Source organism: Dendropsophus ebraccatus, chromosome 3 (assembly GCF_027789765.1).
Source record: "Dendropsophus ebraccatus isolate aDenEbr1 chromosome 3, aDenEbr1.pat, whole genome shotgun sequence".
In the NCBI taxonomy this organism is placed as follows: domain Eukaryota; kingdom Metazoa; phylum Chordata; class Amphibia; order Anura; family Hylidae; genus Dendropsophus; species Dendropsophus ebraccatus.
Genome location: NC_091456.1, coordinates 187,717,492 through 187,740,767, shown reverse-complemented (window position 1 = coordinate 187,740,767; position 23,276 = coordinate 187,717,492). Strand labels below are relative to the sequence as shown.

The 23,276-nt window shown below is 46.9% G+C and overlaps 2 protein-coding genes across 3 annotated transcripts in view; one reads left to right on the top strand and one right to left on the bottom strand.

The window, feature by feature from the left end:
• Positions 1-23,276, top strand: part of LOC138786591 (oocyte zinc finger protein XlCOF7.1-like) — a 496,490-nt gene that overhangs the window by 152,577 nt on the left and 320,637 nt on the right. The window lies entirely within an intron of this gene.
• The window catches only part of LOC138786766 (gastrula zinc finger protein XlCGF26.1-like), a 223,792-nt gene that overhangs the window by 123,326 nt on the left and 77,190 nt on the right, over positions 1-23,276 (bottom strand). The window lies entirely within an intron of this gene.

Below are 23,276 nucleotides of genomic sequence, written 5' to 3'. Positions count from 1 at the left end.
AAGCCATTTTCATGTTCAGAATGTGGGAAATGTTTTACTCGTAAATAAACTCTTTGTAAATATCAAAGAACTCACATAAGAAAGTAGTCAGTTCCATATTCAGAATGTGGGGGCTGTTTTTCTCAGAAATTATGTATTTAAAAAAAAACAATCTAAGAACTCACACAGGACATAAGTCATTTTAAAGTAGTAAATGCTGTCAAAGAAAATCCGAACTTGTTAACCCCTTAACGACATCGGGCGTAAATATACGCCCCCGCGCCCTGGTACTTAGCGCAAACGGATGTAAATTTACGCCCAATGTTTCTCCAATCGCTGTGTGTACATAATGTATAGCAGGCCATCTCTGCTCGTCGGCACGGGGGGGGGGGGGGGGGGTTAACCCCCCCCCTCCATGCCGACGATCGCTGCTATATGCTGATCAATACAGATCAGCCGATAGCAGCTGAATACATCGGTCACCCGGAAAGCAATGGCTATTGGTGCTGTCCGAGACAGCACCAATCGCCATAAGTGTCCCCAAGAAAGATGGAGCCGGTGCCACCCCCACGAACGCCGTGATGGGCCGGTTAGTAGCGGCCGGCCCATCACGGCGATCAAAGTGTTAAAAACCAGTGTCCCCGGGTTCTGCACCCCTCAGCTAGGTAGCTGAGGGGTGCAGAACAGGTGTGTATAGTGTAGTGCACTATACTCACCTGATCTGTGCGTCCGGAGCGACGATCGGGTCCCCTGCGTCTTCTTTGGCTCACTTCCGGGTTCGGTCTGCAATTTCCGGCTCTTCGGGCTTTTCCCTGGCCCCTATCTTCGGCAGTCTTCTCTCTACTGCCCCCTAGCGGCTGATCAGTGAATATCATTCACTGATCAGTTGCTTTAAGTTAAAAAAAAAAAAAGTTTTTTTTTTTTTAAATACTTTTTTTACTTTTTATGCGCCATAACGCCGCTGAGTGCTGATCAGCATTGCACGTAAGTGCGCCGCTGATCAGCAACTCCTCCTTTTTGGCGTAAGGGCGTTTTTTTCCCCCCTATATCCTATCGCCACTGTCTGCTGATAAGTACCCCACATAAGCGCAGCATTTATCAGCAACTCCTTACTTGGCGTAGGGATATTTGGCGTAGGGAAAAAACGTAAAAAACACCACACTACATGAAATAAAGTTTTACACTACACTACATTACACTTTTACATACCCCATATACTAGTATTTGTACAGAGGTCGGAATCCGCCCGTGCATAGAATAGAGTGTGACACGGGTAGAGACATGCGCCCGCATCAGTCCGCCGGCGGGTGCCAGCCGCGGAATGCACAAAGGGTTATCCTTCGCCATTCCGCAGTGTGCACGTACCCTTAGAGTGTATGAAGGAAGGGACACCAGAATCCAGCCCCCAGATGCCCCCCTCCCCCATCCTCCGAGTTAGTGGGAAGATTATTCGGGAACTGATCTTCCCACTGCTGGATAAAGGTTACCACCTGTACGGGGATAACTTTTATACCAGCACCCCCTCTTCCGGTCCCTCGCTGCCCGAGCTAAATTAATAATTGTCCTTTTTCCCAACTAAATAGGTATGGCCGCTATTCCCATTAGAGGATGCCATGATGCAATTACAAAGCCTCTGTGCGGCCAGGACAGTAGAAACCCCCCACAAGTGACCCCATTCTGGAAACTACACCCCATAAAGAATCTAACAAGGGGGGCAGCGGGGATATGGCCCCCTGGTGACGGCCACATTTGTGCTGTGAAATTGAAAAAAATGGTATTTTTTATTTTCACAGCACTTGTTCTACATATGTGCCCGTCGCCAGTGGGGTCCATATGCTCACTGCACCCCTTGTTAGATTCCTTATGGGGTGTAGTTTCCATAATGGGGTCACTTGTGGGGGGTTTCTACTGTCCTGGCAGCACAGGAGCTTTGTAATTGCGACATGGCCTCCATCCTCCATTCCAGCCTCTAAATGGCGCTCTGTCCCTTTGGTCACTTGCCCTGTGCCCATATGGCATATTATGTCCACGTGTGGGGTATTTTCGTACTCATGGGAAATTACCCTACACGTTTTGCATTCATTTTCTTTTTTAACCCCTTGTTGAAATGGAAAAAATCAACATTTAGTGTAAAAAATGTTTAATTGTTACACTAAATCATTGATCTTGTCTTGATTTTTTCATTTTCACAAGGGGTTAAAAGATAAAAAAAAAACACAAAATGTGTAGAGCAATTTCCCCTGAGTACGGAAATACCCCACATGTGGACATAAAGCGCCATGCGGGTGCAGGGTAAGCCTCCAAAGGGAAGGAGCGCCATTTGGTTTTTGGAGGCTGGATTTGGCTGGAATGGATTTCGAGGGCCTTGTTGCATTTAAAAGGCCTCTGTGTTGCCAAGACAGTTGAACCCCCCACAAGTGACCCCAATATGGAAACTACACCCCTCAAGGAATGTAACAAGGGGTTTAGTGAGCATATGGACCCCACTGGTGACGGGCACAAATGTGGAACAATGTGGCGTGAAAATGAAATATTACATTTTTTACACTGTAATGTTGGTTTAGCCTTAAATTTTTCATTTTCAATGAGATATGGACCCCTTGATGACGGCCACATTTGTGCTGTGAAAGTGAAAAAATGAAAATTTTCCTTTTCACGTCGCATTGTTCCACATTTGTGCCCGTCACCAGTGGGGTCCATATGCTCACTACACCCCTTGTTAGATTCCTTGAGGGGTGTAGTTTCCAGAATGGGGTCACTTGTGGGGGGTTTCCAGTGTTTTGGCAGCACGAGGGCTCTGTAAATGCGACATTGCGTTTATCATCCATTCTGGCCAAATCCAGCCTCCAAAATCCAAATGGCGCTCCTTCCCTTCGGAGGCTTGCCCTGCACCCACATGGCGCTTTATGTCCACATGTGGGGTATTTACGGACTCGGGGGAAATTGCTCTACACATTTTGTGTGTTTTTTTCTCTTTTAACCCCCTTGTGAAAATGAAATGGGGTCACTTGTGGGGGGGGGTTCCAGTGTTTTGGCAGCACGAGGGCTCTGTAAATGCGACATGACCCTTGAAATCCATTCCAGTGAAATCCAGCTTCCAAAGGCCAATTGGCGCTCGTTCCCTTTGGAGGCTCGTCCTGCGCCTGCTTGCCACTTTATGTCCACATGTGGGGTATTTCTGTACTCAGGAGAAACTGCGCTACATGTTTGGTGTTTTTTTTTCTTTTATCCCCTTGTAAAAATGAAAATTGAAGGCTAGAACAACATTTTAGTGTAAAAAATAGAATTTTTCCTTTTTCACACCACATTATTCTGAAAATCTGTGAAGCACCTGTGGGGTCCAAATGCTCACCGCACCCCTTGTTACATTCCTTGAGGGGAGTAGTTTTCTAAATGGTGTCCCTTTAGGGGTGTTTTTTAGGTTTTGGCACCCCAGAGCCTCTGCCAACCTGAAGTGGTACAGTCAGAAATGACCAAATATAACGGAGCCATTGAAATTCAATAGGCGCTCCTTTATATCTGAGGCTTGTGGTTGCGTCAAATAGTGCAATAGGGCCACATATGGGGTATTTCTATAAACTGCAGAAATGGGGCTATCAATATTGGGGTGCATTTCTCTGGTAATAGGTTTATAATTTTGAAAAATATTTGATTACAATAAAATCTCTGCACAGAAAATTAAAATTTTCAAATTTCTTACACACTTAGCTTTTATTTCTGTGACTCCCCTAAAGGGTTAAAAAACCTTCTGGATGTGCTTTTGCAGAGTTTGGGGGGGTGCAGTTTTTGAAACATACAGGCCCTTCAAATACACTTTAAAACCTGAAAAGGTCCCTAAAAATGTCTGATTTTGAAATTTTACAGAAAATTTGGAAAATTGCTGCTTATGTTTTAAGCTTTCTATTGTCTAAAAAAAATGAAAGATAATTTAATAAATGCCGCCAACATAAAGTAGACATGTTGCTTATGCTATTTGATATATAATTTATGTGGCATAATCATTTTCTGTATAAGCAGAAAAGTTTCAAAGTTGGAAAAATGCATTTTTTCACAATTTTTCACATTATTTTGGTGTTTTTCATAAAGATTCGTTATAAGTATCGACTCCAATTTACCATAAATGTAAAGTACCATATGTCACGAGAAAACAATCTCAGAATCGTCCGGATAGGTAAAAGCATCCAGAAGTTATTAATGAATAAAGTGACACAGGTCATATTCATAAAATTTGTCTCTGTCCTTAAGGCCATTTCAGGCTCTGTCCTTAAGGGGTTAATGACGCCAGTGTGTATATTTACGCCCTGTGTCGTTAAGGAGTTAACCCCTTAAGGACAGAGCCTGAAATGGCCTTAAGGACAGAGACAAATTTTATGAATATGACCTGTGTCACTTTATTTATTAATAACTTCGGAATGCTTTTACCTATCCGGCTGAGATTGTTTTTTCGTGACATATTGTACTTTACATTTCTGGTAAATTGGAGTCGATACTTATAACGAATCTTTATGAAAAACACCAAAATAACATGAAAAATTGTGAAAAATGCCTTTTTCCAACTTTGAAACTTTTCTGCTTATACAGTTAATGGTTATGCCACATAAATTATATATTAAATAGCATTAGCAACATGTCTACTTTATGTTGGCGGCATTTATTAAACTATCTTTCATTTTTTTTAGACAATAGGAAGCTTAAAACATTATCAGCAATTTTCCAAATTTTCTTTTAAAACTGTTTTTATTGTTTTTTTGGTAGGGAGAAGAAAAAAAAAAACAAAAAAAACCCTCAATCACTTTCCATTTAGGACATTGTGAGGCTCATCGCAATGAGAAAACATCAGGCATAAAATGAGAAGTTGGAGAGGAGAAGCTCAATGCAAAACATGTTCACAAGAAAGTGTGAAATGTGTAACCAAACAAACAAACAGTGAAAAGGAAAAGGGGGAGAGGGAGGGGGGGAGAGGGGGAGGGGAGGCATGCCCGTGAGTCTCCAGTGCTCTGAGGTACTGCTCTGCTTGGGAGGAGATTACAGCGGGGGGTCACCAACTAATTCACGGAAGGTCCGTTTTATTTGTTCTTGGATTCTTTTGGGTAGTGTCGCTATGAAGCTTTCCCAGATTAGGAAGAAGTTTTCCACCCTGTGCTCTTTTAGTATTACTGCTTCCACCCAGTCCATTTGGAATATAAACGATAATTTGTCGAGGAATAGTTTACGGGGCGGTGGCTGTGGCGAGATCCATACCTGCAGGATCGCCTTGCGAGCCGCTGCAGATAATAGATGTAAAAGTTTTCTCGGTCCCTGCCCGCATTTAAATTGTTTAGGGTCTATCCACCCAAAGACCCCCCAATGTGCGTTGTATGGTACAAAGTTCACTAGGTGCGTTTTAGCGAAGTTTTCCACCGTCTTCCAGAATCCCTGGATGATCGGGCACTGCCATAAGCAGTGTGTGAGGTCCGCCTCTGGTGCTCCACACTTAAAACATGAGGATGTGGGGAATACTCCCATTTTATAGCCCCTTGTCGGTGAAATATATGAGCGGTGAAATATGCGTAGGGTCATCTCCATGTATCTTGCCGCTGGTAGCATTATAATGGAGTATTCCAGCATGGTGAGGAGGTCCGGTATAGCCAGGTCTGGGAAATGGTGAAGCCATTGAGACAACCCTGTGTTTTGGGTTGTGTAGTCCAATGAAGAGTGGAGGTAGCGATACGTGTGAGATGTTTGTTGTTTAGTCGCTGTGGGTCTCTTCATTATTGTGTGGAATGTAATGTCCCATTCCTCTGGCGATAGGTGTTTTAGGTACTTGCGGCTTAGAGATACGCAAATTGGGGGAAGGTAACTTCTGGATACTTATCCCGTAGGTCTTGCAGTGTTAAGGGTGCTTTTTTGGCAATGTCAGTTAAGTGATATATGGTGGTGAGTCCTCGTTGGTGCCAGGTTTTGAACAGCTGGTGGGGGTGTCCATTTTGGAAGTTAGGGTTGCCTATCAGCGTGATAAACAGCGAGCAAGTCGGGTGTAAATGGAGTGATGTCCTCATTTTGTACCAGGACCTCCAGGTGGAGGTTAACAGTGGGTTGTCTCTGATCTCGGAGGGCAAGTTTGAGTTAGTGGTACGTAGCAGATTGGGTAGGGAGTAAGGGAGTGCCATGTGACTGTCCACCGATAGGTCTGTGTGGACCGCTGTGTTCTGGATCCAGTCCCGGATGATACGAAATTGGGAGGCTAGGTTCAGTTTTTGTATATTTGGGAAATTTAAGCCACCATGTAATTTCGTTTGTTGCAAAATATTGTAGGCAATTTTCGACTTTTTAGAGCCCCATATGAAGGATCTGTATAGAAAGTTTATCCTCTTGTCATCCTTAGGTCTGAGATGTATTGGCAAGGATTGGAAAATGTACAACAGCTTGGGTATTTCCACCATTTTTAGTAAATTGGCTCTGCCCATGGATGTAAGGGGAAACTTCTTCCAGACTGCAAGTGAGGTTTCTTGATTTTTGACATAAGCGTGTATGTTCTGAGAGTACAGCTTGGCTGGAGATTTGGTTATGGTTATTCCCAGGTAAGGGATAGTAGTGGAATTCCAGCAGATGGGTATGTTGGCTGTCCACAATGGACGGCTCGGGCCCTTTAGCAAGAGAGCTTCACATTTGTCCATGTTTAGGGTATAGCCCATCAAACTCCCTGTTTCCTGAAGGTCTGTAAGTGCTGCGGGTAGGAATTGTCTTGGGTCCCTCATGGGTAGTAGTATGTCATCTGCAAATGTCATGACATTTATGGCTTGTTGACCTACGTGGACTCCTGGGTAAAGGGGTGAGGATTCAATATGCCTGAGCAAGGGGTCTATTGTGATGTTAAAGAGGAGGGGAGAGAGTGGGCAGCCCTGTCATGCTCCCCGAAAAAGATATCAATCTGGGGAGTGTTTTTCCCATTGACAGTCAGAGTAGTGGCAGCTTGGTCGTTAAGTGTCTGTATAAGGGATAAAAATATCTGTCCAAAGTTGCGTCTGATAAGTGTAGCATATAGGAAGGCCCACGAAACTGTCAAAAGCCTTCTTGGCATCTAAACTTAGAAGCATGGTCGGGGGTTGGTTTTTGTCTAGGGCTTGGACTGTGACTGCAATAGCTTTCCTGATGTTTTTAGTGGAGTGTCGGTTGGCTAGGAACCCTTTTTGGGATGGGGAGAGAATAGAAGGTAGAATGAGCTGAAGTCTGGTGGCTAGGAGTTTTGTGAGGATTTTGTAGTCTTGGTTTAGTAGTGCTATAGGACGGTAGGATTGGGGCAATGTCAGGTCTTTGTTTGGTTTGGGCAGTAGGATGGTCCTCGAGTCTGTGAAGTCTGTCACTGTGACGTTTTGTTTATAGATGAGGTTGTAGAGGCGGGTAAGGTGGGGGACTATTTCTGGGGACAACATCTTGTAGTATTCACCCGAGAGTCCGTCTGGGCCAGGTGTCTTATTATTGGGCAGCATCTTAATAACGTCCCTCACCTCTGGCTCAGTTATGTCCTCCCAGTGGCGTAGCCACCGTGGTCGCGGGGGTCGCCGCCGCGACCGGGCCCGCCACAAGGGGGGCCCGCGGGGCCCCCCGATCAATCACTCTTGTGACCGCAAGCATTGTTTTGCTTGCGGTCACAAGAGACTGGCTCCGTCTTTCCCCCGGCTTCTGCGCGGCTGCCGGGGGTGTCGCGTCTTACCCCCGGCAGCGCGCGCATCCCAGAACTCCCTGCGCGCCTTGGGCCCTGACTTCCTGTTTCCGGCGCGCAGGGAGTTCTGGGATGCGCGCGCTGCCGGGGATAAGACGCGACACCCCCGGCAGCCGCGCAGCAGCCGGGGACAGACCAGGAGGAGTGAGGATCAACGTGGGAGCGCGATGTCAGGTGAGTTAAGTTTTGTTTTTTTATCAGCCTGTACGGGTGGGGGGAAAGGAGGGGGGCATCTATGAGGGTGGGGGGAAAGAGGGGGCCATCTATGAGGGTGGGGGGAAGGAGGGGGCCATCTATGAGGGTGGGGGGAAGGAGGGGGCCATCTATGAGGGTGGGGGGAAGGAGGGGGCCATCTATGAGGGGGGGGGGGGAAGGAGGGGGCCATCTATGAGGGGGGGGGGAAGGAGGGGGCCATCTATGAGGGTGGGGGGAAAGAGGGGGGCCATCTATGAGGGTGGGGGGAAAGGAGGGGGGCATCTATGAGGGTGAGGGGAAAGAAGGGGGGCATCTATGAGGGTGGGGGGAAGGAGGGGGCCATCTATGAGGGTGGGGGGAAAGGAGGGGGCCATCTATGAGGGTGGGGGGAAGGAGGGGGCCATCTATGAGGGTGGGGGGAAAGAGGGGGCCATCTATGAGGGTGGGGGGAAAGAGGGACCATCTATGAGGGTGGGGGGGAAGGAGGGGGGCCATCTATGAGGGTGGGGGGAAAGAGGGGGGCCATCTATGAGGGTGGGGGGAAAGAGGGGGGGCCATCTATGAGGGTGGGGGGGGGAAGAGGGGCCATCTATGAGGGTGGGGGGAAAGGAGGGGGGCATCTATGAGGGTGGGGGGGGGGGAAAGGGGACCATCTATAAGAGAGGGAGGAAGGGGACCATCTATAAAGGGGGGGAAAGGGGACCATCTATAAGGGAGGGGGGGAAAGGGGACCATCTATAAGGGAGGGGGGGGAAAGGGGACCATCTATAAGGGAGGAGGGGGGGAAGGGGACCATCTATGGGGGAGGGGGGGGGGAGAGGGGACCATCTATAAGGGAGGGTGGGGGGAGAGGGGGCCATTCATAAGGGAGGGTGGGGGGAGAGGGGACCATCCATAAGGGAGGGTGAGGAGAGAGGGGGCCATCTATAAGGGAGGGGGTAGAGGGGGCCATCTATAAGGGAGGGGGTAGAGGGGGCCATCTATAAGGGAGGGGGTAGAGGGGGGCATCTATTTGGGGGGGCAACATAGGGGGAGAGGGAATACACAGAGGGGGGCATATATTAGGAGGTCACATAGAGTCAGGCTACCCACTAAATGAGGGTGTAAAGGGGACAGTACAGATGTGCAGTGTGTAGAGAGATGGAGATGGTGTCAGAGTGTGGAGCCTAATATGTCTGTCTGGCAGATTCTGTGGATTCGTGGCTCGGAGAAGTTCTCATAACGGCCTAGGACGGATGGAGAAGAAGATGAAAAGGAAAGAACTCCGATCAGAAAAGACGTCTCCTGTGAGTCACCTGATATAACTGCACAGTAATGTATATGGTGTATAGAACCTGTGTAGAGCTGGGGCCACCTCTATATGACTGGATGAGGTGATTTAGTATACTGGATTTGGTCAGTAACAATATGGTGGTGATGGTAGTGGTTGTGGTGTGGCGGTAATGTTTCCTCCCTATATACTGGTATTACTGGTAATATTGGTCTCAGTATACAGGATTTGGTCGGTAACAGTATGGCGGTAATAGGTAATATCTGTCTTGGTGTGTGTGTGTGTGTATATATATATATATATATATACAGTGGTACCTTGGTTTAAGAGTAACTTCGTTTAAGAGCGTTTTGGTTTAAGAGCTCACAGTTTTTCAAAATTGTGACTTGGTTTAAGAGCATTGCTTTGGTTTAAGAACTTCCTGTATTGGGTGGGAGCGCGAGTGGAGAAGGGGCATGGCCTGCATAGCGGGGTCTACAGCACTGTACTCTAAACACCTTCCAAATCATAGCAGATCCCCTTCAGGCTGGGGCTTACATCAGGGGACAGGACTGTGGGGGGGGGGTAATCTCTCCATAGCTGTAACCCCTCTCTCCCCGGACAGAGAGTGCTGCATGTATGTGCCCACATCTGCCCTGCTCATTCCTTCATGCTCCCTGCAGTCTCTGTCAGCCCTTGTGTTTCCCATCCTCTCCATTACTGTACAGTACAGAATAATAAATATATTTGGGGTGTGGAACCAACTGTCTGCATTTACATGATTTCTTATAGGAAAATTTGCTTTGGTTTAAGAGTGGATTTGGATTACAAGCACGGTCCTGGAACGAATTATGCTCATAATCCAAGGCACCACTGTGTATATATATATATATATATATATATATATATATTGTGACAATCTGGGGGTTACTCACTCGCTGGGATCGCCATCTCCTGGGCCTGAGACGGTTGGCACATCACAAATTGCAGTCCAGTCAGTGCTGTATGCTTTATACGGACCTCAGTCAGCTTTATTTATCCGTTCAAAAAACAAAAGACATAGGCAACACTGCCAATAAAATAAAACCTAGGCCGTCTAGCCACTGACTAACACCACAGCTTCCCTAGCTGTCACTTATGAGCCTAATGCTCAATATCACCAGCTCCACTGGTCTTACCCAGACTTCTTGTCTGCAGCTCCCACAGGCCTAGTGCTGCCTGTTCTCCCACACTGGGAGTCTTCACCTGAGAGCCATCACCTGGGCAGCTCTGGAGTCTCTAATAGAGCTCCACCAGGTGGTTTCAGAGCCTCATTAGCTCTTGGACTGGAGTGGAGTACCTGGACCAGGAGCTCCACCTGAACTCCAATTCCCACTCCAGAGGCATAGAACTGCCTCTTACAGCCCCACCATGCCACATATCCCTCCCCCCCTGACAAAGGCCGTAGGACTTGTCACTTTATTAACACCCCCTCCTGGGTCAAAGGTCCTACATTGGGGTAAGATGTGACACCATTCATGCCTCATTTTCTTTTTCTGGGGACACACATCACACTTTTCATGAGGTTTTTGTTTTCCCCGCATTTTCCATAACACAGAACCACCGTACCCCACTTTCTCACTTTGCCGTTCATTTCTTTCATGACCACGTCCATAAGTGGAGACATGCATCGGACGGCTGTACTGAGAACCACTCTCAGCGTGCACACAGTCCTTGTTCTCATATGTAATTTGGGTTCCCTTATTGGTAACATCCAGACTGTTACCCTTGGCAACATGAAACCTCTCACTTCCAGCTACATTGGATGGGACTGTATGAGTGACACTCGGCTCAGACATTGACTGACAGTTCTCACTACCTCTCACTTCAGACAGGGCAACATACAGACTGCATTCACTTTCAGTCTCCAAAGTGAAAGTCTTCATACCAGCTCCTTCATGCACATCTGTGTACTGAGGACATGATTCCTCCAAAGTTACCTCTTCATTATTCACATCAGCCTCAGTAACTTCAAGACTCCCTGTAAGAGGTAATGTGTGAGCCAACACAAGCTCTTCAGCCGGACCTTCTCTGGCCACCATCTCATCACCTGCTACTTGAGGCATGTTCACATTAGTCACAGGAACAGCTTCTGGGACCTGACAAAGAAGAGATTCTATAACAATAAGCGGTGGCTGTTCTACTACTGTGTGACCACCACTAACATCACTGGATGCTGCTACTGTGTGACCCTCACTAACATCACTGGATGCTACTGTGTGACCACCACTAACCTCACTGGATGCTGCTACTGTGTGACCCTCACTAACCCTACTGGATGCACCACTCAGGTCTATCTGGCTCTGCATTGTAACACAGTCACCCACACCAGGCTTACTGTCATAGACACAGGGGGCGCTCTCAGACAAACCACGTGCATACGGCTTCCTACCAGGCCAAGCACATCTGGCTATCTCCATGCAACATTTCAGTCTACAACCATATTCACACTGGTCACTTTTTCCCCTTCTTTTATTTCGGAGATACCTATTGGGCACAGCACAGCTGTTGTAGGAACATAGTTTAGGTGTGAGAATACACAACACATTTTCACTATGTTTCCTCACCACATGCATTCTCACTGCATCACTTTGGGAAAAACGTGCCCCACAAACCCAGCATACATACCACTTACTGCCACAGTCACTTCTCACATGCTGTTTGACTTTGTAGGTCACTCTCTTGGCATAATATGAACCCATGGGCTTGTGAGTCTGCTTACCCTCCTTGTTATCTTCAGCAGATATTTGGTTGCCACTAGCAACCACATTGGCCTCACTTGACTCAGTAAAGGCCACCAAACTCTCTGTATTGCTTTCAACCACAGCACATGCATCCCATGCAATACTCTGGTCCTTACACACCATGACCTCTAGGGGCAGCACTGCACCTTCATCACATGCAATCCTCTGGTCATTATACACCATGACCTCTAGGGGCAGCACAGCACATTCATCACATGCAATCTTCTCGTCATTACACATCATGACCTTTAGGGGCACACTAGAGCGAATCCCCTCTGCTGCTTTTTCTGCTTTAGAGGTTAGTTCACACTCTGCATTCATTGGAACTAACGCTGTAGTACACCCATCATTTACCTGCTTAGGTTGTGGGACATAGTTATGGGTTAAATGCATGTTAGGCAGCAAATCTGACATGACCTTACTGCTATCACATAACTGCTGGGTGACATTTTCAATACACATTGCATGCAATACATTATCATTAATTTCATCTGACTTTTCAAGTCCATGTTCAGACTGTGCAATAATCTCATCAGACATCAGGATGGTCTTGTCAGCCACAGGATTCTTCTCCTCACTTGGTAGCATTGCTGAACATTTGGACTTATTTTGGTCACAGTTCACACAGTAAGACAGTGAGGCTCCACCCACTGGTAACTCTGGGACGTGTGTATATGGTTCTCCTGGCTCCTCCCCCTTAGGCAGTGGTACAGTACACTTTACTGGGGACTCTCCCTCCCACAACTGCCAGAAATAAGGAAAGTCTCTGCCAAGTATGAACTCCACCTGAAGCTCCGCACAGACCTCAAGCACATGATTTACTGTCCCATAACAAGTTTTAAAGTCAATTAGAATAGTCTTACCATACGCCTCTGGTCGACTCTTCACAAACAGTATAATATCCGGATGGACCCTGGACACCTCCTGGCGACAATCCAGGTCAACCAGCAGTGGGATTCCACCCACCAGCAATTCACAGGTTTTTGGTTTAAATCTCTCTGATCTCCTGACCAGAGGACAATAAGATGCACAGACACCTGCTCCCATGCACCTCCAACATGGCGCTCTCTGCTCAGTGACTGCCGCTTGCTGTTGGGGTTGGTTGCTCCTAGCAACAACATCATGGCGCCTCTGCAAAAGTGACTTTTTAACACTTGGGCTTTGGGAAAAAGCACATCCAATTACACAACAGTCCATTCTCATACATCTCAAGCCTGGCTCTGGCTGGTTGGCTTTAGGGACGGCACCCTCACGCTTTTTATCTGGAGAATCAGACCAGGATGCAACTGGGACCTTGGTACAGCAACCACTGGGCTTGGACCCCTGTGCTTTCTGGTTAGCAGCCCCCTGCAGTGCAGTGCGGGGTGTAGCAGTACATGCACTTTGTACAGAAGCTTGCTTATCCAATGTCCTTTGCAGTTGGGCCTCAACAGCCTCCCGCTCTGCTTCAAACTGCGCAAGGTTATAACCCATCTGTTTAGCCATGTCTTCACGGCGCTGTATGTCCCATATACGTCTGACATAGTCCTCTGCTAGACCCATGGCAATTATATTCTTTATGCAGCAGAAACACCAGCTTCAAACATAAGCAATACTGGCCTTATCCAGACAAGACAGTCTCTGTATGTCTCTCTCCACAGCAACACAGTCTCTGTATGTCTCTCTCCACAGAGACTCAATCTCTGTAAGGCTTCAGGCTCTTTAAATTCAGCCACAAACTTCATGTGCCATTTTTCTGCCCACAGCAATCCTCCACCATATGTGACAATCTGGGGGTTACTCACTCGCTGGGATCGCCATCTCCTGGGCCTGAGACGGTTGGCACATCACAAATTGCAGTCCAGTCAGTGCTGTATGCTTTATACGGACCTCAGTCAGCTTTATTTATCCGTTCAAAAAACAAAAGACATAGGCAACACTGCCAATAAAATAAAACCTAGGCCGTCTAGCCACTGACTAACACCACAGCTTCCCTAGCTGTCACTTATGAGCCTAATGCTCAATATCACCAGCTCCACTGGTCTTACCCAGACTTCTTGTCTGCAGCTCCCACAGGCCTAGTGCTGCCTGTTCTCCCACACTGGGAGTCTTCACCTGAGAGCCATCACCTGGGCAGCTCTGGAGTCTCTAATAGAGCTCCACCAGGTGGTTTCAGAGCCTCATTAGCTCTTGGACTGGAGTGGAGTACCTGGACCAGGAGCTCCACCTGAACTCCAATTCCCACTCCAGAGGCATAGAACTGCCTCTTACAGCCCCACCATGCCACAATATATATATATATATATACACACACACACAACAATAGCATCACTTGGTCGTGAAAGGAGGGGGGGGGGCCCAAGTTGGCCTCTCGCACCAGGGCCCAGGAGACATTAGCTACGCCCCTGTGTCCTCCTCTAGCCGGGCCTTTTGTTCAGATGTCAGACTAGGAAGCATCAGAGAGTCCAGAAAGGAATGAATTTTATGGGAGTCAGATGGGGGGGCTGCGTATAGGTCCTCATAATAGTTGTATAATAACGACTCTATCTGTGGTTCGTCATAGACTAGTTGCCCCGTAGTCGGGTCTTTCAGGGAGAGAATAGTGTGGTGTGCCCTCGGTGGGCTGGTCAGTTTAGCTAATAGAGAGCCTGTTTTGTTGCCCCACCTATACTATTTGTTCTGGATAGAGTATGTATGCCAGTGCGCTTGGGTTTGAAGGAATGTGTCGAGAAGGGAACGAGCTTCTGTCAGATTTTGTTTGGTCTCTGGGGAGGGGTATGTGGTGTAAGCAAGCTGTGCATCCCGTAGGGAATTGTGAAGTGATTGGAATTGACTAGCTTGATGTTTTTTCTGATGTTTTATGTAGCTGATGATATGACCTCTGATGACTGGTTTGGACGCCATCCACAACAGCGGTATGTCATCCGTGTGTATTATGTTATCGTCCACGTAGTTGGCCCAGTGCGTTTGTAAATATGATTGGAATTCCGGGGACGATGCTAGGTAGTTCGGAAACTTCCATATTTTGGATTTTTGAGAGAGGGGGGCCAGCTCCAGTGTGAGACTCACTGGGCTATGGTCAGAAATTGTGATGGGATAGATTGTAGCGGCTCGTGTTGTTAGAAAAAGTGAGGATGTGATGAGAATGTAGTCGATCCGGGAGAATGTGTCATGGACCCTGGAATGGTAAGTATATTCTCGTTCTAGAGGATGATTTAATCTCCATGGATCACAAAGGTCCATATGGGAAAGGGTCGTCAGGAGGGGTGGTGGTGGGGGGGGCGTGTGTGAGGCGGTGCAATGCGATCTGTCCAGGTCTGACTGTAGGGATTGGTTGAAGTCACCTGCCATTATAAGGGTGTGGAGGGGTCTGGCTAGTAGGTATTGCAAGAGTGCCGAGTAAAAGTCTTGATTGGGTGTCGTGGGGGAGTAAATGTTATGTATAGGAGCGTCCTGCTATGCTTACGTCCAAGCAGAGATACCTGCCTCCGGGGTCCTCGTAACTAGAGTCTAATGTGTAGGGTACAGAATATGATCACTACTCCTCTACGTTTTGAAGTGTAAGATGCCGATACGCATCTGTCCAGCCAAGGGGCCTTCAGGGTGGGGTGGTCGTCATGCTTCCAGTGAGTCTCTTGTAGGAAAGCGACATCAGCTTTCAGTCGTTTCAAATGGGTGAGGACTTTGGAGCATTTTATGGGGGTGTTGAGACCTGCAACATTCCAGGATATGAACTTGAATTCTGTGGGTGTGGTGTATGTGAGAGCAGTGTGTGTCATTGAGGTACTCATCCCACTCTGCTGGTGTGGCGACTTCGGAGCCAGATGAGCGTAGGAGGTGGTGATCCGTTTCTATCCCAGCGAGTAGACGGCATCGTCCGGCTTGAGGAGCACGTTACAGTGGGAGACCCACGGGCATGGGGGGGGAGGGCTACTGAGAAAGGGAAGATAAAACAACATTAGAACAGAAACAGGGCCATGAGGCCACCAAAACATATTGCAAATGAACAGGTGTAACCACAAAAAGAACATCGTTCGGGATAACCCCCGAATCTTAGTAATAACTTGCGTTTAACATTAGGCGGTCAAGGTGTACATTTTTAGTCCTCTAGTCGGACATTGAAGTGTCGGCCTGCCTGGGCAGGATCGTCAAAGGTCATGGTGCGATCGTTCACGGTCACTTGGAGTTTGGCTGGCTATTGGAGCTGAAATTGGTGATGGTGTTCCAAAAGATATTTGCAGATGGGGGAAAAAGCTCTTTGCCTTTGCGTCACTGAAGCTGAGTAGTCTTGAAAGATCAAGATGTTATGGTCTCGGACTCTCAGGGAGTTGCGTTTCTTGAAGGCCCGGAGTATGTCTTCCTTCATACGGAAATGAAAGAACCATGCAATTACTTGCCTGGAGCGGTTCTGTTGGTCTCTGCGTTCTGGTCCAATTTGGTGTATTCTCTCCGTTAGGAGAGTGGGTAAGTCCAGGTCCAGTTCTAGGGCCGCTGGGATTTCGACAGTGATGAGTTGTTTGAGGTCTTCTCCCTTTATTGCCTCTGGTATTCCTACAAATCTGAGGTTGTTGCGACGACTTCTTTTTTTTAAGTCATCTAACTTGGATTGTAAAGACTGGATTGTTTCTGCCTGGACGTTAGAGCTACCCTGAAGCGAGTCCAACAAGGATTCAGCATCCACAATTCTTGTTTCCATGTCATTTATTTTTTGCGCATTGTTATTAATTTGGGCCAACGCTGCGTTTATGGAGGTGTGTAGCAAGTCCAGTCTCTTGTCCAATAGTGGCATTATGAGTCGCGTGACCTCCTGGGCCACTGAAGCGGCTTGGATGGAATCCTGTGGAGCATGACACGTCCATTGGTTGGGAGGCGGTGTGGAGGGTTCGGACTCAGAGATGTTCGTCCCCAGAAGCGGGAGATGCATTTCTTGTGGCGGCGGCGGCAGCGAGGGACTTGGTTTGAGTTTTATCTTTGTTCTTTTTTGGATTTGTTTTGGAAGAGGAGGGGGGTTGGTCCGGTTGTTTAGTACTGCGTAGAGATTTGCTCATTGCTCCCTGGGAGGATGTAAGAAATTTGTCCATGACCAATGTGACCCAGGCACCAGAAAGATATTTTGACCTATGAGGTATGAGTTATTCCGGGGAGATCACCTCAGCGGTGTTACATCAGGCTTGTGTCATGCAAGTTGGGGGGGCCCGAGATTCTAGGGCTCTTACACATATGTCGTACTAGATGCCACACTATGTCGTGTCCAAGAATCCGTATGTTGTATATTGTAATAGCTTGTATAGGAGAAGGGTATCCAGCACTGTGTGTTTGAAATAGTAGGACACACACTGCCACCTAGTGGTGCAATCAGGAAGTGACAGTCTGTTGGGAGAACTGTTGTGAATATCTCTGGGTCAGCAGTGTGGTGATATTCAGTGGTCCAGATATGCAAGTAAATTTTTGCTGCAGGGCAATAGATCTGATAATGGCAATGAGAGTCAGAGCAGTAGTGATCAAGTCGATTAGTATGGATGAATAGGCATGCAATATATGTCACAGTCTGCAATGATTGGTCTGGTGCTGCCACTTGATGGTCTTGTACAGGAATGGTCTTTTGTCCAGAGGCAGTAAGATGGTGACACTTTACAGATGGAATGTGTAGGCAGTGACAGGTGGCATACAGTGTTTCACCAGTTGCACAGGAAATGTTCAGGCAGTAATAGGTGGCATACAGTGTTTCACCAGTTGCACAACGTGGTCAGAACTGCAGTGAACAGAAGAGAACGTTTCTGGGGGGATGTGATGGTTTGTGATCCGCACCAGTCTATTAGAGCGTAACACTGAGGGGAGGGGGGGCCATGCCCCATGCAGTCACCACATGTAGGGCAAGATGGCGGCTTTGAGATATGGGGGAGCAGCGGGGCCGTTGAGCGGCTCACAGCGCCAGCAGGAGGGGGGGGGGGCACGGATCCCTCCGTCCCCTGATATGTGCCTCACACTTGTGGGTCGCCTCAGGGGGATGTGTATATGGCGCGGGAGCGCTGGCAGGCGTCAGTGGCTATGGCGGTGCAGCGGCACCCGACGGCCGGAGCTCTCTACAGTACCTCCGTCCTGTGCTCCGGGTGAGGAGTGCGGCTCCGCAGCGCGGTGCACGCGCTATCGCGGCGGTCTGGCCCAGGAGAGCTTGCAGTGCATGTGGGGGACAGGCAAGATGAAGCGTCTCCTCAGCCGTGTTCCCACGCGGGTCCCGCCGGCGTGACCCCGATCGGGTCAGACTTGGTGGCTGTGCTTGTCCCGGTCTGCTCGTCACCTAGGGGTGCTGGGTTGCCAGGTTTCGTGGTGTAATACGCCCTGGGGAGCCGTTATAATGGGCAAGCAGCCGAAGCTCCTGTAAAATGCGGCCACCCAGGGTGTCCTGCCCACCGGAAGTCCTTTCCAAATTTTCGGTAAAATTTCATAATCAGATATTTTTAGGGACCTGTTCAAGTTAAGGCTGCGTTCACACTACATATATTTCAGTCAGTATATTTCAGTCAGTATTGCAACCAAAACCAGGAGTGGATTAAAAACACAGAAAGGATCTGTTCACACAATGTTGAAATTGAGTAGATGGCCGCCATATAACAGTAAATAACAGCCATTATTTCAATATAACAGCCTTTGTTTTAAAATAACAGCAAATATTTGCCATTAAATGGCGGCCATCCACTCAATTACAACATTATGTGAACAGATCCTTTCTGTGCTTTCAATCCACTCCTGGTTTTGGTTGCAATATGAGGACCACAATACTGACTGAAATATACATAGTGTGAACCCAGCCTTAAAGTGTATTTGAGGGGCCTGTATGTTAGAAAGCCCCACAAAGCACCCCATTTTAGAAACTGCACCCCCCACACTCTGCAAAAGCACATCCAGAAAGTTTTTTAACCCTTTAGGGGAGTCACAGAAATAAAAGCTAAGTGTGTAAGAAATTTGAAAATTTTAATTTTCTGTGCAGAGATTTTATTGTAATCCAATATCTTTCATAATTATAAACCTATTACCAGAGAAATGCACCCCAATAATTATTGCCCCGTTTCTGCAGTTTATAGAAATACCCCATATGTGGCCCTATTGCGCTATTTGACACAACCACAAGCCTCAGATATAATGGAGCTCCTAGTGAATTTCAACGCCTCCGTTATATTTGGTCATTTCTGACTGTACCACTTCAGGTTGGCAGAGGCTCTGGGGTGCGAAAACCTAAAAAACACCCCTAAAGGGACACCATTTAGAAAACTACACCCCTCAAGGAATGTAACAAGGGGTGTGGTGAGCATCTGGACCCCACAGGTGCTTCACAGATTTTCAGAAAAATGTGGTGTAAAAAAGGAAAAATTCTATTTTTTACACTAAATTGTTGTTCTAGCCTTCATTTTTAATTTTTACAAAGGGATAAAAGAAAAAAAAACACCAAAAGTGGAGTGCAGTTTCTCCCGAGTACAGAAATTCCCCACATGTGGACATAAAGTGCCAAGCGGGCGCAGGACGAGCCTCCAAAGGGAAGGAGCGCCAATTGGTTTTTGGAAGCTGGATTTCACTGAAATGGATTTCAAGGGCCATGTTGCATTTACAGAGCCCTCGTGCTGCCAAGACACTGGAACCCCCCCACAAGGGACCCCATTCTGGAAACTACACCCCTCAGGGAATCTTACAAGGGGTGCAGTGAGGATATGGACCCCACTGGTGACGGGCACAAATGTGGAACAGTGTGATGTGAAAGGGAAAATTTTCATTTTTTTCACTTTCACAGTACAAATGTGCCAAGGGGTCCATATCCTCACTGCACCCCTTGTTAGGTTCCTTTAGGGGTGTAGTTTCCAGAATGGGGTCACTTGTGGGGGGTTTCCAGTGTTTTGGCAGCACGAGGGCTCTGTAAATGCGACATGGCGTTCATCATCCATTCTAGCCAAATCCAGCCTCCAAAATCCAAATGGCGCTCCTTCCATTCGGAGGATTGCCCTGCGCCCACATGGCGCTTTATGTCCACATGTGGGGTATTTACGGACTCGGGGGAAATTGCTCTACATATATTCTGTGTTTTTTTCTCTTTTAACCTCTTTTGAAAATAAAAAATTTAAGGCTAAACCAACATTATAGTGTAAAAAATGTAATATTTCATTTTCACGCCACATTGTTCCACATTTGTACCCGTCACCAGTGGGGTCCATATGCTCACTACACCCCTTGTTACATTCCCTGAGGGGTGTAGTTTCCATAATGGGGTCACTTGTGGGGGGGTTCAACTGTCGTGGCAACACAGAGGCCTTTTAAAGGCAACAAGGCCCTTGAAATCCATTTTGGCCAAATCCAGCCTCCAAAAACCAAATGGCGCACCTTCCCTTTGGAGGCTTACCCTGCGCCCGCTTGGCACTTTATGTCCACATGTGGGGTATTTCCGTACTCAGGGGAAATTTCTCTACACATTTTGTGTGTTTTTTTAATCTTTTAACTCCTTGTCAAAATGAAAAAAGCAAGACAAGATCAATGATTTAGTGTAAAAATTTAACATTTTTTACACTAAATGTTGGTCTAACCTTGATTTTTTTCCATTTCCACAAGGGGTTAAAAAAGAAAATGAATGCAAAACGTGTAGGGTAATTTCCCCTGAGTACGAAAATACCCCACATGTGGACATAATGTGCCATATGGGCACAGGGCAAGTGACCAAAGGGACAGAGCGCCATTTAGAGGCTGGAATGGAGGATGGAGGCCATGTCGCAATTACAAAGCCTCTGTGCGGCCAGAACAGTAGAAACCCCCCACAAGTGACCCAATTCTGGAAACTACACCCCATAATTATTATTAAGGGGTGCAGTGAGCATATGGACCCCACTGGTGACGGGCATATATGTAGTGTAGTAAACGGACTGGCACCAGGGAACTAATCAAAGGATGAGTGCAAGTCCCAACAGCCAAGAATACATATATGCCACAAGAAAAAAAGACTGAAGAAATTGGACTGCACCTCATAAATAATGTAAATTGATAGAAATTTTATTATACATAAATGCCGGGAACAAACAAAAATCATAAAAACAATTAAAAAATACCACCAAACCACCAGCCCCAATACGGCCAGGTGGTACCTAGACCACTGAAAAATATTTTTATTTTTATTTATATTAAAATTTTTTTTTTTTTTTTATGTCATGTGATTCATCACGTGACCGGAACAAGATGGCGCCGGGTCCATGCAGGGTCCGCCGATCTGCGTCCTCCACACATGTCTGTGAGTACTGTTTAAGCCATACACCTGTTTACTATGTATTGATTTATAATACTGCCTATATATAGTAGCATTGGGGACAATAGCATTCATCCCTGAGGAAGTCCATGTGACGGAACGCGTGGGATGTTCTCTCCTACCCACTGAGAGATGGCCATAAGTGGTTGTATTGCACTTACCCCCTCTTCTTTGCACTTTGTTTGCACTTGCACTTTCTGATTACTTGCATTGTCATGATGTACTTATTTTTGTGATTCAGTGAGCTTTAGCACAGGGGATTCGAGATATTACCGCGTCTGGTTATTCTATATATTCATTTGTTTCAATACAGTTATTTATTCACATATTTATTTATATATTTATCTATATATTCATTTATTTATTTATTCATTCCTTGATGAAGAGTATGGCCATCATCTAAATATATTTTTCAGTGGTCTAGGTACCACCTGGCCGTATTGGGGCTGGTGGTTTGGTGGTATTTTTTAATTGTTTTTATGATTTTTGTTTGTTCCCGGCATTTATGTATAATAAAATTTCTATCAATTTACATTATTTATGAGGTGCAGTCCAATTTCTTCAGTCTTTTTTTCTTGGGGCATATATGTAGAACATGTGCTGTGAAAATAAAAAATACAATTTTTTTCAATTACACGGCACAAATGTGGCCGTCACCAGGGGGCCATATCCTCGCTGCCCCCCTTGTTAGATTCCTTATGGGGTGTAGTTTCCAGAATGGGGTCACTTGTGGGGGGTTTCTACTGTTCTGGCCGCACAGAGGCTTTGTAATTGCATCATGGCATCCTCTAATGCAGGCATGTCCAAAGTCCGGCCCGCGGGCCATTTGCGGCCCGCGTTCCGAACTTTTACGGCCCCCCAGGTATCCAGCAGCAGCAGATACCTTGAGGCTTTGCCGCTGCCGCTCTCGTCGCCACGCCACTCTAGTGCACGGAAAAAGAAAGCCGAAATCTTGCGATGTCCGAGATTTCGGCTTTCCTTTTTTGTGCGCTAGAGTACTGAGTACTGACATCTCGGACATCGCGAGATTTCGGCTTTCCGAGATTTCAGTACTGAGTACTGACGGTGATCCGGCCAGCTGGAGATCTCGCACGTTGTGAGTTCTAGGGCTGGAGATTCTTACAACTCCTCAGAGGTCAAGGAGGCTGATGACCTCAGCTTAGTTATATATAACTTATATAAATAATATATACTAAAAGTTCCAACGCCACCCTACTCTTCCAGAAGGGTTAGACCAGCAGGGTCCTCGAAAAAAAAATGTTCTGCAGCCATACATAGGTAGTGGTAGTCTCTGAAGAGGAGTTGGCTACTGTAGGCAAGGAAAAGCAGGGCTATACACTCACCATACATAAAGGGAGCATATAGGAATCTGTGGTAGCAAGCTGTCATACCCTTCATTAACCCCTGACTGCCTTTCACTCTGCTATAATTCCATTATCTGATGTGCGACTATTTCACAGCTTGCTATTATCTGCCTGTGTTATAAAGCATATAGCATGTAGAATGGTCGGCCCTCGCACATGTTCACTTCATCAAATTTGGCACTCTTCGAAAAAAGTTTGGACATGCCTGCTCTAATGGGAATGGCGCCATACCTACAGTATTTAGCTGGGGAAAAGGGACAATTCTAATTTATTTGGGGGTATTAGGCCAATTATTAGTTTATAAGGTTGAAAATGACAGGTGTCCATCAAATTCAACCTGTGTTGATCCAGAGGAAGGCAAAAAACCCTCGTGAGGCAGACGACAGTAGCCTCATCACAGGGGAAAAATTCCTTCCCGACTCCATAATGGCGATCAGAATAATCCCTGGACCAACGTGACCCCTGAAATAGGAATAAGGGACAGAATTTAGATAATGTAGAACCCCAATGACGTGTGGTGCGCCTTGAAACGATCCAGTATGCAGAGGCCGGGGTGATCAGGACAGGCGTCACACTGGAAAATGGCGTCCTTCCTGATTCCCCTGTTACGCCACACTCTGCACTTCTTCTGGGGTCTCCTGTTTTCCAGTGTGGGGGACGTCACCTGGAAAATGTTGTCCTGGTGCAATACGGGGTCCTTCATATCCAGAAGCGCTGGGTCCGCTCCATGGCTGCTAAATATTAGGGC